The sequence below is a fragment of the Hippocampus zosterae genome, chromosome 14 (genome assembly GCF_025434085.1).
Source record: "Hippocampus zosterae strain Florida chromosome 14, ASM2543408v3, whole genome shotgun sequence".
Lineage (NCBI taxonomy): Eukaryota > Metazoa > Chordata > Actinopteri > Syngnathiformes > Syngnathidae > Hippocampus > Hippocampus zosterae.
In genome coordinates, this window is record NC_067464.1 from 18,305,942 (window position 1) to 18,323,423 (window position 17,482).

The window sequence follows — 17,482 nt, forward strand, 5'->3', positions numbered from 1 at the left end:
AAACCAACAGTACAATGACAGTACAATTAGTTTAAACAAATGAATATTACTGGACTAATAATGGTAACCTGCGGACGTTGTATCGGTCTGTCGTGGTGAAGAAGGAGCTGAGCCAAAGGGCGAAGCTCTCAATTTACCGGTCGATCTACGTTCCAACCCTCATCTATGGTCACGAGCTATGGGTCGTGACCGAAAGAACGAGATCCCGGATACAAGCGGCCGAAATGAGTTTTCTCCGCAGGGTGTCCGGGCTCTCCCTTAGAGATAAGGTGAGAAGCTCGGTCATCCGGGAGGGGCTCGGAGTCGAGCCGCTTCTCCTCCACATCGAGAGGAGCCAGATGAGGTGGCTTGGGCATCTGATTCGGATGCCTCCTGAACGCCTCCCTGGTGAGGTGTTCCGGGCATGTCCCACCGGGAGGAGACCCCGAGGAAGACCCAGGACACGCTGGAGAGACTATGTCACCCAGCTGGCCTGGGAACGCCTCGGGATCCCCCGGGGAGAGCTGGAAGAAGTAGCTAGGGAGAGGGAAGTCTGGGCTTCCCTGCTAAAGCTGTTGCCCCCGCGACCCGGCCCCGGATAAGCGGTAGAAGATGGATGGATGGATGGATGGATAATGATAACCATATTCTGATTTCCAAAAATGAGGACACTACATATGTGTCATTTAAAATGGAGATAAAACAATCTTCCAGAGTTTTTATCAACATTAACAAACCATCACAGAATTGTTTTATCGATTATTTTACCATATTACTTTCAATTCTGTGCACTGCCTTTTGTCGTCATGACAGGGGACTTCAACGTGCATGTGAATGAAAGAAATGCAGAAGAACTTCAAATATTCACACTAACTCAGCATGTGACTGCGCCAACTCACCGCAGAGGGTGCGCTCAAGATGTGCTCATTACGACTTGCGTTCGCCTTTCAGATGTGAATGTCGAGATTGCTTCATCTGATCCTTTATTTGATGTTTTTCTTTGACCTGTCTGTTGCACCGAAACCAGCAGTTGAGTCTCATAAATGATAGCATGATGGTTTTAAAGCATCCTGTATTCTCGCTCTAATAATCAGGTGAACTCATAACACATCAAGTGCTTGAAATATTTTGGATGCCATTGCTCTTGTCAACTGTTTATTCGGAGACAAAATCTGCCATCTAGAAAAGAAGACTTAGTTCAGGCACAGAAAGAAAAGTGGCAAAGTGCCCAAAGTAAATGGCCAAAGTCCAAGCCTCGGGTTCATCATGCAACTTACAAAGAACAAGCAGCAAATTTCCGGTCTTTCTACCTGACGAACTAACTTCCACATCAAAGCAATGAGTAATCAATATTCTTGAATGAAAAAGTTCAGTGCCTAAAAAATGCAAAATTTTACGAAGTAGCTTGATTGACACCTACAGAAGAGCTGCCACATTTCACACCTGTCACTATCTAACAAGTCGAAGAGATCATCTGAAGTCCATCGACGTGCTGCCTTGATGAGTATCCCACTAGATTTCAAAAGTCGGTGCTGAGGAGTTTGTTACCAAGACTCACTCGAGTCCTAATGCCATACCAAGAACCTACTGACTTTATCCTGTCAAATAATGCAATGGATACTTTCCAAATTAGCTTTATATACCACCACAGCAAAAAGATAGCTTCGATCAAAGTGACAAATGATATCTGCCTGAACACAGACAGGCAGAGTTTCAGTCTTAATTCTCCTGGACCTGAGTGCTACCTTTGACATAGGTCGGAACACTGGGTGGAAATTCCGGGACTCCTCTAAACTGATTCAAGTCCTATCTGGAGGACAGAGTGGACATTTTTTAAATTGATAATTGTGGGATTCCCCAAGGGTGAATCTTGGGACTCCCAAAGTTCAGTCTGTGCATGCTGCCATTCGGCCAAATAATAACTAGCTATAAAATGCCTTTAAAAAGTGTGTTGCTAAAAGTCCATCCATCCATCCATCCATCATCTATCGCTTATCCGGGGCCGGGTCGCGCGGGCAACAGCTTTAGCAGGGAAGCCCAGACTTCCCTCTCCCTAGCTACTTCGTCCAACTCTCCCCGGGGGATCCCGAGTCGTTCCCAGACAAGCTGGGTGACATAGTCTCTCCAGCGTGTCCTGGGTCTTCCTCGGGGTCTCCTCCCGGTGGGGCATGACCGGAACACCTCACCGGGGAGGCGCTCAGGAGGCATCCGAATCAGATGCCCACATACCATATCTGCTCCTCTCAATGTGGAGGAGAAGCGGCTCGACTCTGAACCCCTCCCGGATGACCGAGCTTCTCACCTTATCTCTAAGGGAGAGCCTGCGGAGAAAACTCATTTCGGCCGCTTGTAAATGGGATCTCGTTCTTTCGGTCACAACCCATAGCTCGTGACCATAGATGAGGGTTGCAACGTAGATCGACCGGTAAATTGAGAGCTTCGCCCTTTGGCTCCCCTCCTTCTTCACCATGACAGACCGATACAACGTCCGCATCACAGCAGACGCTACACCGATCCGCCTGTCGATCTCTCGCTCCCTCGTGCCCTCACTCGTGAACAAGACCCCAAGATACTTAAACGCCTCCACTTGGGTCAAGATCTCCACCCCGACCCAGAGAGCGCATTCCACCCTTTTCCGACTCAGGACCATGGTTTCAGATTTGGAGGTGCTTTTTTTCATCCCAATTGCTTCACACTCGGCTGCGAAACGCTCCAGTGAGAGTTGGAGAGCCCTGTTTGAAGGAGCCAACAGCACCACATCATCTGCAAAAAGCAGGGATGCAATACTGAGGCCCCCAAAACGGACCCCCTCAACGCTTCGGCTGCGCCTAGAAATTCTGTCCATAAATGTTATGAACAGAATCGGTGACAAAGGGCAGCATTGGCGGAGTCCTACCCCCACTGGAAACGATTCCGACTTACTGCCGGCAATGCGAACCAAACTCTGACATTGGTGGTATAGTGACCAAACAGCCCGTATCAGGGGGTTCGGTACCCCATACCCTCGAAGCGATCCCTCTATAGTTGGAACACACCCTCCGGTCTCCCTTTTTAAAAAGAGGGACTACCACCCCGGTCTGCCAATCCAGAGGCACTCTCCCTGTTGACCACGCGATGTTGCAGAGGCGTGTCAACCAGGACAGCCCCACAACATCCAGAGCCTTGAGGAACTCCGGGCGGATCTCATCCACCCCTGGGGCCTTGCCACCGAGGAGCTTTTTAACCACATCGGTGACTTCAGCCACAGAGATAGGAGAGTCCACCTCAGAGTCCCCGGGCTCTGCTTCCTCCAAGAAAGACGTGTTGGTGGAGTTGAGGAGGTCTTCGAAGTACTCTGCCCACCGGTTCACAACGTCCCGAGTCGAAGTCAGCAGCGCACCATCCCCACTGTACACAGTGTTAGTGGTGCACTGCTTCCCCCTCCTGAGACGTCGGATGGTGGACCAGAATTTCCTCGAAGCCGTCCGGAAGTCGGCTTCCATGGCCTCACCAAACTCTTCCCACGCTCGGGTTTTTACCTCGGTGACCACCGAAGCCGCGTTCCGCTTGGCCAGTCGATACCCGTCAGCTGCCTCTGGGGTGCCACAGGCCATAAAGGCTCGATAGGACTCCTTCTTCAGCTTGACGGCATCCCTTACTGCTGGTGTCCACCAGCGAGTACGGGGGTTGCCGCCACGACAGGCACCAACCACCTTACGGCCACAACTCAGATTGGCCGCCTCAACAATAGAGGCACGGAACATGGTCCACTCGGGCTCAATGTTCCCCGACTCCCCCGGAACATGGGAAAAGCTCTGTCGAAGGTGGGAGTTGAAACTCTATCGGACAGGGGATTCCACCAGACGCTCCCAACAAACCCTCACAATACGTTTGGGTCTGCCAGGACGGACCGGCATCTTCCCCCACCATCGGAGCCTACTCACCACCAGGTGGTGATCAGTTGACAGCTCCGCCCCTCTCTTCACCCGAGTGTCCAGAACATGCGGCCGCAAATCCGATGATACAACTACAAAGTCGATCATCGAACTGCGGCCAAGGCTGTCCTGGTGCCAAGTGCACATATGGACACCCTTATGTTTGAACAAGGTGTTCGTTATGGACAATCCGTGGCCAGCACAGAAGTCCAATAACAAAACACCACTCGAGTTCTGATCGGGGGGGCCGTTCCTCCCAATCACGCCCCTCCAGGTCTCACTGTCGTTGCCCACGTGAGCATTGAAGTCCCCCAGCAGAACAAGGGAGTCCCCAGCAGGAGTACTCTCCAGCACACCCTCCAAGGACTCCAAAAAGGGTGGGTATGCTGAGCTGCTGTTTGGTGCATATGCACAAACAACAGTCAGGACCCGTCCACCCACCCGAAGGCGGAGGGAGGCAACCCTCTCGTCTACTGGTGTGAACCCCAATGTACAGGCACTGAGCCGGGGGGCAATGAGTATGCCCACACCTGCTCTGCGCCTCTCACCGTGAGCAACTCCAGAGTGGAAGAGAGTCCAGCCCCTCTCGAGAGAAATGGTACCAGAACCCAGGCTGTGTGTGGAGGCAAGTCCAACTACATCCAGTCGGAAATTCTCTGCCTCACACACCAGCTCGGGCTCCTTCCCTGCCAGAGAGGTGACATTCCATGTCCCAAAAGCTAGCTTTTGCAGCCGAGGATCGGACCGCCAGGGTCCCTGCCTTTGGCTGCCGCCTAGCTCACATTGCACCCGACCCCTTTGGTCCCTCTCATGGGTGGTGAGCCCATGGGAAGGGGGACCCACGTTGCCTCTTCAGGCTGTGCCCGGCCGGGCCCCATGGGTGTAGGCCCGGCCACCAGGCGCTTGCCAACGAGCCCCACCTCCAGGCCTGGCTCCAGAGTGGGCCCTCGGTGACCCGCGTCCGGGCAAGGGAAACCTTGGTCCATCTATTGTATTCATCATTAGGGTCTATGAGCCGTGCTTTGTCTGGCCCCTCACCTAGAACCTGTTTGCCATGGGTGACCCTGCCAGGGGCATAAAGCCCCAGACAACTTAGCTCCTAGGATCATTGGAACACGCAAACCCCTCCACCACGGTAAGGTGACGGCTCACGGAGGGGTGTTGCTAAAAGTGTTTTCAGATAATAAATAAATAAATATAACCAAAGGTGTTAATAACAGAGGCAACGCAAGATGCCTCTCCTCTGGCATTCGTCGCAAGAGGCGACTGGTCGTCCAGGTTACTATGTATAGTACGTCCATGGTTAGGTCGAAGCAAACAAGACACTCAATTCGTTCGGGGATTGCTACCAAGCCACTGGAAGTCACGATCTGACATACACTCCAAAAGAGGAGAAAGTTGGTGTCGGTATTTGTGAGGAGATGTGCAAACTTAATTTGGAACTGTTCACCAATGAGTGACACACATGAGAGTCAATAAAAACAGGTAGGAAAAACTCATGAGCAGACTGCAGGGAAGGCACACCTGCTAACCCCTATCCAGCCTTGTTTATATGTTCCCCTCGTCCAACACACCTGAGTCACATGATCAGCTCATCAGCAAGCTTTGCACAAGCCTGATAACAGTCTTGATCGTTTGAATCAGGTGTGTTGGAAGAGGGTAAGAAACACTGTACAGTAAAAACACACTGTTTTGAGGCTCACGAGGACCAGACTTTAAGACCAACTGTCGCTATAGAAAGTCTAATCATCTGCTTCCACGCTAGATAGTTGTTGATTCTCATTGAACCTGCTATAACTCATCAAGCTTAACCAGTTATTCCTTTTATTAACTTTTACTGATTACTGTTTTTGTTATAATCTGAATTACAATGTCCCATTGCTGCTTACCACCCTGCCAGTCATCTTTTATCAGCCTCAGTTCTCCATCTCCGTTCATTAAGGCCTGCCATTTGTCATCATCAAGTCAGCGCTAAAAAAAAAAACACCATTTGAAATGAAAAAAAGAAATATCAAATGTCAGAGACCTCACACATGATGAGAAAAATAATGACAGTTTGTACTCTTTTCACTCTTTCTTTGTACGATGTACTCGAGATGACCTACACAGCACATCACACATCCTATAATAGAATATCGCCATTGACAATCCTTTATTCCTCCAAACCAGATGTCTGCTGTAGTAAGTGGGCTTTTACTTGATTTTCAACCTTTAAGGTACTCAAAGTACGAACACGGTCTCCTCCTTCACTATGCAACATTAGATGCAACTGGGGGTTCGTTATGCTTGCTCAAGGACACCTCACTCTCACAAGGATTTAAGATCAAACCCACAGCCTTCAGATTAAGCGACAACCTCTTTATCCTTTGAGCCGTGCAAGACCCCTGTACCAAGACTGACCCACGCAAGGCAATGTTGCAACAGTTCAAGCAACAGGGGTGGGGTACACCCTAAACAGGTGGACAGCCAATCGCAGGGATTTTCAAACAGAAATATTGAATCCATCCATCCATTTTTGACACCATTTATCCTGAAAAGAGTTGAGGGGGGCGCTGTAGCCTATCCCAGCTAATTTACAGGGGAAAGGCAAACTGCACCCGGAATTGGTCGCTAACCAATCACCGGGATTTTCAATCACAAATAGTGAAACTTTTCTGAGCAGATGGAGAAGATGAATCATGTATAAACTGGTACTGTATAATCACTCAGGGATTAGAAAGATTCTTAGGGCCATCCGATAACTGGGATTTAGATGACTTTAACTGGAAGAGCTAGGGAATTCGGTTTTATAATTGGCTCGTTTATCGTTGTGTGTTTATACCAGTCTTTTGTTTTATTAGTCCTTGGACCAGTCATCACACTGTTATGCCTTCTATCAGAGATTCCACTGAGGAGTCACCTGAATCACTTGAGGAGCGAGCAGGAAGAAATGTTCAGAGAAGTAAGTCTGTATCGTCAACTTATGGAGATGCCACTTAAATGTGATGTATGAACTCACATGGTTGCCAAAAAAGGGGGGGGGGTGAAAATGTAATTTAAGCACTCTGCCTTTTGGCACTCAGCAAGCAGATCTCAAGGTTACATGAAATCTCACCTGCTTCTCTCCAGGAGTTGAAAATAACAAGCTTCATCCTGTCTCGAGTGTTTGAATCCTCCCAAACTTTCTTCAGGATTCATCTCCTGGGAACCATCTGAACAAGGTAACCTTAGGGTTACACTGCTGGACTGCCTCACAAATATTTAAGGGATCTGGACTGAAGAAGGCTGGGATATAGCAAAAAGACCCCCGCCCCCTACAAAAAAATCCCGGCAAACAAATATAGTTTGTCAATTTACATTGTAGATTCATATTTAGAGAAGGCAGTGATCATATGTTGATATTTCATTACGCCAGTGGGATAGATTGATTTTTTAGTTTATTGTTTCAGACTGTTGCACAGTATATCCTTTCTGATTTTCATCTTTTGGCTTTTAATTACAAACCGAAATTCGGCAAAGGTTTTAATCCCAATTTGTCAAGAATAACAGACATTCCAATATTTGACACACTTTGAAAAAAGGCCTTCAAAACTATCTTTTCCTTTGTACTCATGAATACAATGTTCCCTCAATTTGTTGATTGTTATCGACCTTCCTTGGGGGAAAAAAAGCAATTCAGATAATTCGGCTACAAAAACAGATTGACACACAATCTGTCTCTTGAAGGTATAAAGTTGCCATGTTCTTGACCATCTTTAGCACATTTTCATTCTACAGCCATGTGTGAACTGTGTTCAAACTCCTAATGCATGTTTCATAATATATTAGCACCTTTTTCTGGTGGAAACTTGAATCTATTGAATACCCTAAATCATCTATTTAATACACTGCTACATATGTGTACGGCAGTAGTTACCGTATTTTCTGCACTATAAAGTGCTTCGGAGCATAAGGCGCATCTTCAATGAATGGCTTATTTTACAACTGTTTTCATATATTGGGTGCACCTTATTATAAGGTGCATAGAATAGAAGCTACAATAATGGCTGTGGTCGTGTTATGCATACACTAGATGGAGTAACGTTAAAGGTAATACAATACAATACAGCTGTATTTATATAGCGCTTACACAACCACTGCATGCGGAACAAAGCGCATTACAGATCATTTAACACACTACATCCAAGAAATCTGAATATTGACCCATATATGAAGGCGCATCAGATTATAAAGGGCACTGTCTGCTTTTGAGAAAATGGAATGCTTTTAGTTGTGCGTTATCATGTGGAAAATACAGTACTGGTACTTTTTATGTCATTGCAGGTAATTTTCCATCCATCCATCCAATTTTCTACCGTTTATCCGGGGTCAAACCGGACCCCTTCAACGCCTGCACCTAGAAATTCAGTCATTATGGCTTATGAACAGAATTGGCAACAAAGGGCAGCCTCGGCGGAGTCCAACCCTCACTGGAAACGATTCCGACTCACTGCTGGCAATGCGAACCAAACTCTGACATCGATGGCATCGGGACCAAACAGCACATATCAGGGGGATCAACTACAAAGTTAATCATCAAACTGCGGCCAATGGTGTCCTGGTGTCAAGTGCACGTGTGGACACCCTTATGTTTGAACAAGGTGTTTGTTATGGACAATCTGTGGCGAGCACAGAAGTCCAATAACAAAACACCACTCGATTGCTGATCGAGGGGGCCGTTCTTCCCAATCACGCCCTACTAGGTCTCACTGTCATTGAAGTACCCCAGCAGAACAAGGGAGTTCCCAGCAAGAGAAATTCAGTCATTATGGCTTATGAACAGAATTGGCAACAAAGGGCAGCCTCGGCGGAGTCCAACCCTCACTGGAAACGATTCCGACTCACTGCTGGCAATGCGAACCAAACTCTGACATCGATGGCATCGGGACCAAACAGCACATATCAGGGGGATCAACTACAAAGTCAATCATCAAACTGCGGCCAATGGTGTCCTGGTGTCAAGTGCACGTGTGGACACCCTTATGTTTGAACAAGGTGTTTGTTATGGACAATCTGTGGCGAGCACAGAAGTCCAATAACAAAACACCACTCGATTGCTGATCGAGGGGGCCGTTCTTCCCAATCACGCCCTACTAGGTCTCACTGTCATTGAAGTACCCCAGCAGAACAAGGGAGTTCCCAGCAAGAACACTCTCCAGAGAACCCTCCAAGTACTCCAAAAAGTGTGGGTACGCTGAGCTGCTGTTGGGTGCATAGGCACAAACAACAGTCAGGACCCATCTCCCCACCTGAAGGTGGAGGGAGGCAATCGGTGTGAACCCCAATGTACAGGTACTGAGCTGGGGGGCAATGTGTATGCCCACACCTGCTCTACGCCTCTCACCGTGGGCAACTCCAGAGTGGAAGAGAGTCCAACCTCTCTCAAGAAAACTGGTACCAGAGCCCAGGCTGTGTGTGGAGGCACATCTGACTCTATCCAGTCGGAACTTCTCTGCCTCGCACAACAGCCGGGGCTCCTTCCCTGCAAGAGAGGTGACATCACATGTCCGTAGAGCTAGCTTCTGTAGCCGAGGATCGGACCGCCAAGGTCCCTGCCTTTGCCTGCCTCCCAGCTCACATTGCACCCGACCCCTTTGTTCCCTCCCATAGGTGGTGAGCCCATGAAAAGTGGGACCCATGTTGCCTCTTCGGGCTAAGCCCGGCCGGACCCATGGGTGTAGGCACAACCACCAGGTGCTAATCAACGAGACCCACCTCCAAGCCTGGCTCCAGAGGGGGGCCCCGGTGACCTGCGTCCCGGCAAGGGAAACTGGGTTCCATGTATTTCATTCATCATAAGGGGTGTTTTGAGCCGTGCTTTGTCTGGTCCCTCACCTAGGGCCTGTTTGCCATGGGTGACCATGCCAGGGGCATAAAGCCCTAGACAACTGAGCACCTAGGAACACTGGGACACACAAACCACTCCAGCCCGGTCAGGTGACGGCTCACGGAGGGGGCATGTAATTTTATTTATCATAATTACACACGTGTGCAAGGTGTGTTACAAATTCATAAATGAGGGTTTTTTTTCTGTCAAGTAATATAAATCCAATGCCCTGTTGCATCAAACGGATGGGCTTGCTTGTGATGCTCTGATTCATGTTGGGTAACGATAACTGTTTTTTTCTGGTCAATCTCAAAACTAACTGAGACACTGAGAAAATTTGTAAATGCCATATTTTCTCGCAAATCGATACTAGTGGTCAATCCCCACATGTGGGTATTATTGAAAAAATATTGACCAATCTAAATAATTGAAAATGAATCACTGTCTTTGACAATGTCAAATTAATGTTTTGCGATCTCCTGAAAAGAGATGATTTTGGAGGGACAAGGATTCTGCCAGGGATATGTCACAGACATGTTTGCACTGTTTATTCATACATATACTTCTTGTTCTTTTTGCCTGTATCGAATGACCAGACCCCTCAGGAAACAGAAGCAAGCACACAGCATTGGCCTGCTTGCCTGGCCATCCACTTGTCTGCACACCTTTCATGACCAAAGGATGGTGAATTTCCTCACTCTTCCCTGGTTTCATATCTCCTTGTGTTTTACACATCCTCATTTGATCTGGAGCTACTGGCGCATCTAGACACACTGACCTTTGTTAAAAAATCTTTGTGCTCTGTAAGTCCTCTGGAATGTAAAATATAGGATAACTGGGACACATAGTTTTTTCCCTTATTAAGTTACCAATATAAAAGCAGTTTGAAAACACACCATTCAATTTGGCCAAGGGACATAAAATCAAAAGAAACATTGCTTGTTCATACATTAATTATTAAATTCCTGGAAACCTCTGAATCATAACGTCAATCTGTGAAATGAGGTGGGGGGAAAAAGAAACAGGAATTGACAAACATCCCTCTCACATAAGATACAAAGTAACATGAAGAGAACATAGTTAATGAAAAGAAGGAAACTAATTGAAATAAAGTTAATACAGACTCCCCTGTGCGTTTTTACCAATCAGTTTGTCTGAAGTGGAAAATGGAGTTTAAATTGTACTGTATTGTCTTTGGTTCTTGATTGGTTAGTTTTTCCATTTATATTTTTCTTATCTGGTAATTTGGCCACTTTACAGGAAGACAGATTCTAGTCATCAAAAAAAGCCAGACAATGCTTTCTTGGAAATTTTGCAGAGGAAATTAGCTCGGTTTAACAGTACCTATTATGCAATCAAATTCATTATAGCAGTGACAACGGAGAGATGGTTATTTTTCATGAAACAAAGCAAAACCAAAATCATACTCAGCAATAACATCACGAGTAAAGGGGAAGTCAACCCCAAATTTTCCTTTCCAATAATAAGGTGAACTACACTAGTCAACTGCAGAGCACATACGGAGACGAACAACCATCCTCCCTGAGTGGGAATCAATTCCACACCGCGCGCACACAAGTCAGGTGGGTGTACCACTACACCATCTGTGATGAATATTTCTAGAATAAACTTATAATACCTTGAACCGTATTGCCACTTCTAGTGCACCGTGCAATTCGTCTTTGTGGTGGGGTGGAATTCTGACTTTAAAGTGAGAATGACAGAACTCTCACTTTAAAGTCACAATTCTGAGAATAAAGTCAGAATTCTGGGTATTAAGTCACAATTCTGAGATAAAAGTGAGTATCTTGCCAACCTTGTTTTTTTTTGTATGTTCATTGGCCCTAATCCTCTTCCATAGCATTGATTGTGAAGTCGAGTGAAGAAAATAATGAGTGAGTCAGCATTTGACCAGATAATTGGGCCACACGTTCGGAGTACCTTTCAGCATTGGAGTAAAGTCCAATTGAGACTTAGTGATAAGCTCAAAAGGTTGTACAAAAAATTAAGATAAGAGTATAGGGACCTTTTTTCAGACTTTTATTTCTGTTTCAGCAACAACAACAAAAGTGTCATTATCATATCTTTTGTTTGTATCATTTGTTGTTTGTGTAGGTGGTGGACACATATTGAATTTTGAATGACGTATTTATGAAACAGAGAGGTGTGAATTGAGAGATACTAAAATAGGCTGAGGCATTAATTATTTAAAAATTGCTGATTAGCTTGAAAGGCTTTTCTGAAAGGTCTGTCTCATGCAGTGCTGCAATGCAATGATACAAACCATTAGGTCTTCCACTGTGTGTGTGTGTGTGTGTGTGTGTGTGTGTGTGTGTGTGTGTGTGTATATATATATATATATATACAGTATGTGTGTGTGTGTTTAGATGTTTTGGCACGTTTGCCGTGCAACTAAATAAGTCATGGTTTCTTTTAGTGCTCCTTGGTGCAAAAATGTGTCAACAGTTATAAGATATCATTTATTTGTCCCGCAATGGAAATTGAAATTTACAGTCAGAGTTCAGATAGGAAAACACTGCGTAGGGAGAGTGAAAAAAAACCCACGCTCGAACTATCCTCTTCTGAGGATAATTTAAGTCCAGGATAAAAAAAAGACCCAAGAACATAAATAAGCATATGACAGTTACAACAAGTCACAAGACATAACATGTAATGAGAGGGCGGATGAATGGGAAGGGGTAGGGGGGGCGGCGACCGTGACGCAGCTTAACTGACCAGCTGCATGGTCCCCGATGCGCTCTGCAGATAATACTACGTCACGGGGGAAAAGAATCGGAGCGATGAAGACGGTGATAATAAGGATATTTATGCGCGTGTCATTGTCCAGTTGTGTATATGTATGTGTGTACAGGTCATAGCTGCTTCGTCGAGGTCTGCTCATCATGAAGACGGTCCCGGCTTATCAGTCCATGGCCGAGAAGGAGGGGAGTGATGGTGGGGGCCCTAGATTCCATGCCTACTTCCATCCAGGGGAAAGATAGCGTTGTTTGTTTTGGAGGGACGGCCGCCAACCATTTCAGACAGCCTTGAGTCCGTGACCTGTATCTCTTCACTGGCGCCGAACAGCCGAATCCGAAAACTCTTTCCGCAGCGCGGATTCCAACTTCTCCATGATGTTGTCGATTGCGTGGAGTCGCTCCAAAACCGCATCAATATTGCGGTTGAGCTCAGTCACCGCTTGAGTTTAAGTGTTGGACATTCGCGCCCAACCATCCAGAATGACCGGCAGCTTCTTCACTTCCAATAAAGCCACTCCCGTCGATTGAATTTTGCGATAGAACAGAAAGCTGCCAACACCAAAAAGCAGCATACCTGTTATCAAAAGGCCATTAATGTAGATGTCTTCCACATCCTCCACGGACAGTATTGCCAGGCACACCGGTCTCCACTTTCTCCATGGATCCAGGGCGTATCCGGCAGCAAATGTCCCCGGAGGGCAAGAAGGCTCCCCACTGCCTGCTCTTTTCATCGAAAAAACTTTGTCGATTGCATCGAGAGACCAGCCAACTAATTCCATGGTTAGTTCCTCAGATGAAAATACAGTAGGAGGCTAGGAAAAGTTAGACAAAGACAGCACAAGTCAAAGACTAAGTGGCGAGCAAGGAGAGGGTTAGGGTGAGGGCTGGAGCTGTGCAAAAAGCGTCTGCCTTTGTCGAGAGCCAAGCAGAAAGAGGCTTATTGTAAAACAACTAAAATATGAAGTGGTCCAAACACAGGTTTGTCTGATGTGATTCTTCTTGGTGGAAAATGCTTTAACCCTTTCAGGGATAGCGGTTACTACAGTGCACAACGTACCATGTAATCTGGTTACAGCAAGGGTGTCAAACAAATTTTTTGTTGAGGGCCACTTCGGAGTTACGGCCGTTATGGATGGCCGGTGCAAAATCTCAAAGAGTCGCGGCTTGGAGTTTGAAGCGGATTACGTGGGACAGGAGAAGTGAACTAATCTCTTTTCGTCAATGGATGCTACAGCTTTGTGTTTGCTTTCAAAACTTAGCTTGTAGCAGACGTGTGCACATTTTCAGCATGACGTCTCTGATCCACTGGAGAAAGGACACTTTGATCCTCTCCTCTTTCATCTAGAACTGCTTCAGACAACAAAGTGTATGCAGAAAATTGGTGAAGATTGAACGACTGTCTGTGTCCTATGTGTTGTCTTGTGTTATTTTTGTTATTTTGACTTCAAAATGGCGCCGCGAGAGTGGCTGCCTTTCCAGCAGCTCCTACATTTTGTTGTTCTACTTCTTACTTTCATAACTTTGCTGCTGTGAATTGGGAATTTCTCCATTGTGAGACTAATAAAGGTATTTCTTATCTAATCTTTTTCTTTATTACCAGTGACAATTTCACATTGTGGTACAGATTTCAGCAAGAATTGTTGACACACATGATTTGCTCCCGCGGGCCACATAAAATGATGCGGTGGGCTGTATCTGGCCCCTGGGCCTTAACTTTGACACCTGTGGGTTACAGGGTGCATGTAAGGGTTCAGCAACACTTTTACTCGGATATGACTTTGAGGGTTTTAATCAAGGTTTTTTTTCAGTCGCCTGAACATTTTCTTACTCCAGGAGGACAAATGCAGCCGTAGTTCTCATCCAAGGTGGTCAATGACCGATATTGCTTGAACTCGCTTGCTCAACCAAGGTATCAATTCAAAGAGATTTTACAAGCAACAGGGAGGACAGGAACGGCAAGCCAGCCAGATCAAATGATTAACTCTTCAAAATTCAATGTGTTGTCGACACATTGGATTGGACCCTGATTAGTTTTTGATTGGTAGATATAAATCTGCAGGAAACAAAGTGAAGTTTTTGTGTGTGTGTGTGTGTGTGTGTGTGTGTGTGTGTGTGTGTGTGTGTGTGTGTGTGTGTGTGTGTGTTTATGTGCAGGTTTTTTTTTTGTGTGTGTGTTTATGTGCAGCCTCTCCGTGAGCCGTCACCTTACCGTGGTGGAGGGGTTTGTGTGTCCCAATGATCCTAGGAGCTAAGTTGTCTGGTCAAACAGTTCCTAGGTGAGGGACCAGACAAAGCACGGCTCACAAAGCCCATTATGAAAAATAAAATCGATGGTACTCAGTTTCCCTTGCCCGGACGCGGGTCACCAGGGCCCCCCGCTGGAGCCAGGCCTGGAGGTGGGGCTCGTTGGCGAGCGCCTGGTGGCCGGGCCTACACCCATGGGGCCCGGCCGGGCTCAGCCCGAAGAGGCAACGTGGGTCCCCCTTCTCATGGTCTCACCCCCCGTGGCAGGGGGGAAAGGAGTCGGGTGCAGTGCACCACTAACACTGTGTATAGTGGGAATGGGGCACTGCTGACTTCGACTCGGGACGTTGTGAACTGGTGGGCAGAGTACTTCGAAGACCTCCTGAACTCCACCAACACATCTTCCTTGGAGGAAGCAGAGTCTGAGGACCCTGAGGTGGGCTCTCCTATCTCTGTGGCTGAAGTCACCGATGTGGTTAAAAAGCTCCTCGGTGGCAAGGCCCCGGGGGTGGATGAGATCCGCCCGGAGTTCCTCAAGGCTCTGGATGTTGTGGGGCTGTCCTGGTTGACACGCCTCTGCAACATCGCGTGGTCAACAGGGAGAGTGCCTCCGGATTGGCAGACCGGGGTGGTAGTCCCTCTTTTTAAAAAGGGGGACCGGAGGGTGTGTTCCAACTATAGAGGGATCACACTCCTCAGCCTCCCTGGTAAGGTCTATTCAGGGGTGCTGGAGAGGAGGGTCCGTCAGGAAGTCGAGCCTCAGATTGAGGAGGAGCAGTATGGTTTTCGTCCCGGCCGTGGAACAGTGGACCAGCTCTACACCCTTAGCAGGGTCCTCGAGGGTATGTGGGAATTCGCCCAACCAGTCTACATGTGTTTTGTGGACTTGGAGAAGGCGTTTGACCGTGTCCCTCGGGGAGTTCTGTGGGGGGTGCTTCGAGGGTATGGGGTACCGAACCCCCTGATACGGGCTGTTCGGTCACTATACCACCGATGTCAGAGTTTGGTTCGCATTGCCGGCAGTAAGTCGGAATCGTTTCCAGTGGGGGTAGGACTCCGCCAATGCTGCCCTTTGTCACCGATTCTGTTCACAACATTTATGGACAGAATTTCTAGGCGCAGCCGAAGCGTTGAGGGGGTCCGTTTTGGGGGCCTCAGTATTGCATCCCTGCTTTTTGCAGATGATGTGGTGCTGTTGGCTCCTTCAAACAGGGCTCTCCAACTCTCACTGGAGCGTTTCGCAGCCGAGTGTGAAGCGATTGGGATGAAAAAAAGCACCTCCAAATCTGAAACCATGGTCCTGAGTCGGAAAAGGGTGGAGTGCGCTCTCTGGGTCGGGGTGGAGATCTTGACCCAAGTGGAGGCGTTTAAGTATCTTGGGGTCTTGTTCACGAGTAAGGGCAGGAGGGAGCGAGAGATCGACAGGCGGATCGGTGTAGCGTCTGCTGTGATGCGGATGTTGTATCGGTCTGTCGTGGTGAAGAAGGAGGTGAGCCAAAGGGCGAAGCTCTGAATTTACCGGTCGATCTACGTTGCAACCCTAATCTATGGTCACGAGCTATGGGTCATGACCGAAAGAACGAGATCCCATTTACAAGCGGCCGAAATGAGTTTTCTCGGCAGGCTCTCCCTTAGAGATAAGGTGAGAAGCTCGGTCATCCGGGAGGGGTTCAGAGTCGAGCCGCTTCTCCTCCACATTGAGAGGAGCAGATATGGAATGTGGGCATCTGATTCGGATGCCTCCTGAACACCTCCCTGGTGAGGTGTTCCGGGCATGTCCCACCGGGAGGAGACCCAGAGGAAGACCCAGGACACGCTGGAGACACTATGTCACCCACCTAGCCTGGGAACGCCTCGGGATCTTCTTACAGCGAGAGCTGGAAGAAGTAGCTAGGAGAGGGAAGTCTGGGCTTCCCTGCTAAATCTGTTGCCCCCGCGACCCGGCCCCGGATAAGCGGTAGAAGATGGATGGATGGATGGTTTATGTGTAGATGGGCTTGATTGCTGAACCGAAATCCACCGCATAGATGAAAGCTCACTCTTCTCCCGGTAAACCTATTGACAGGCAAATTACATCTGGAAATTCTATTTCACTCCTCATAAGCTCCCAGAAGAGTCTTCAACATGTCATTCAAGGTCCATAGGTTGAGACAAATGTGTGAGTTTTCCCAACTCAGGTTTTGTGTTTTCAATTATCATGTTAAACTGCATTTCTCCACTGTAGTCGACTCACGAGTATAGTCATTACTCACAACTAATACTTGCAGGAGTAGAGCACAAAGGCTGTGGAGATTTGGCAATTTTCATTCATTTAGTAATAATTTCATAAATATGTACGATTGCCCACCCTGACTTCATTATCCTGGACTGAAACTGTACACTGGCAGTGTAAGTGGACTAGAAAATATGTGAATTTTATTGTTTGCCAGTCAACAAACATTACAGACAACCAGCCATATCAAGATACATTTAAATACAATAACAAACTAATCGAAATGATTTAAATTGACTCGCAGGGAACTGATGTGGGCTCATACTCCCAACCCCGAAAATGAATCCACAGATATTTGAGCTACATGTCAATGAAAAATTGCCAATAGGGGAGAGTTTACATCGCTCCTAAGATTGCAAGGTAGTTCCAAAATGTCACTACCCTCTTACTAAAACAAGTACCTGTATTTCCTTTCCTATTGTTGAATGACGCTGGGAAAACGACACATTTTCAGAGAAGTCAAGTCACG